Raw genomic sequence first — 988 nt, forward strand, 5'->3', positions numbered from 1 at the left:
TCAGACTCCAGGCTGCATTTCTCCTGGCTCATGTTGTTCATTTCTTACCCTTTCAGTTTCGGTCAGGTAGCCTTATTCCCTGCTCCATTTGGTTAGTCCCATTAGACTGAGCCAGCAGAGCAACCTCAATCTTCAAGGTCCTCCTATGCTGGGGACTTGTGGTAGTATTGCAGCAAGAGCACAAAATCAACAATCAGAACACAAATTCTGTCTACTTTATGTTTGACTCGGTTTGCCTGGTCTATTTATTCTCCTTTCTCTGTCAGGCTCTGACCTGTCTTGTTCCTTCCTTTGGAACCTAGTTATGCCACAATCCCAAATTCCCCACTGACCTCAATTTTTCTGCCTTACCCCAATTTCAGCCTTTCCTTTGGCTTCAAAATATCTCTCCTGTCTGGTATATCCAGCTTCATCCTACCCTTCCCATGATGGCTCCTGCTTATGTTCATGAAAATTTCCTTGCAATCTGGCAAGAGATCATTTAATTAAGCCACCTATTCTTAACAGGTGTGTTCACAATCCAAGGCCAAAGGAAGATGGTGAACAAATTCTACATTTTGTTTAGAAAGAATATCAGAAAGAGAAATTATTTCCTACGAGGAACAACAGGCATAGCCTATTTTTACATCCCTACATCCCCAGCACTGATTCCAATTTATCAATTACTGTAGTCTTTTCTCCTTCTGATTTTACTCATTTGTCTACTCTGATTGGAATATGTTCAGTAATTTCACTACTATTGAAGACTTTCTCACCCCTCTGGCCACTAATTAAGGTTACCATGACATTTTCTAACCCATGATCACTTTGACCATGTTTTCTACCCTCTGACTCTTCTGAACCTCCCCTCCAGAAATCCCTTTAATCTACAGGTTTCTCTCCTGGTCTCTCTGTCCTCAGATATGCAAGGGGCCTATCTAAAACAGGAGAAAAAAGAAAAAAACTCTTTCCAGATCCCATGTTCCTTTCAAACTCATAGAATTCTGCA

This window comes from Chrysochloris asiatica, unplaced genomic scaffold (genome assembly GCF_000296735.1).
Source record: "Chrysochloris asiatica unplaced genomic scaffold, ChrAsi1.0 scaffold00087, whole genome shotgun sequence".
NCBI classification, from domain to species: Eukaryota; Metazoa; Chordata; class Mammalia; order Afrosoricida; family Chrysochloridae; genus Chrysochloris; species Chrysochloris asiatica.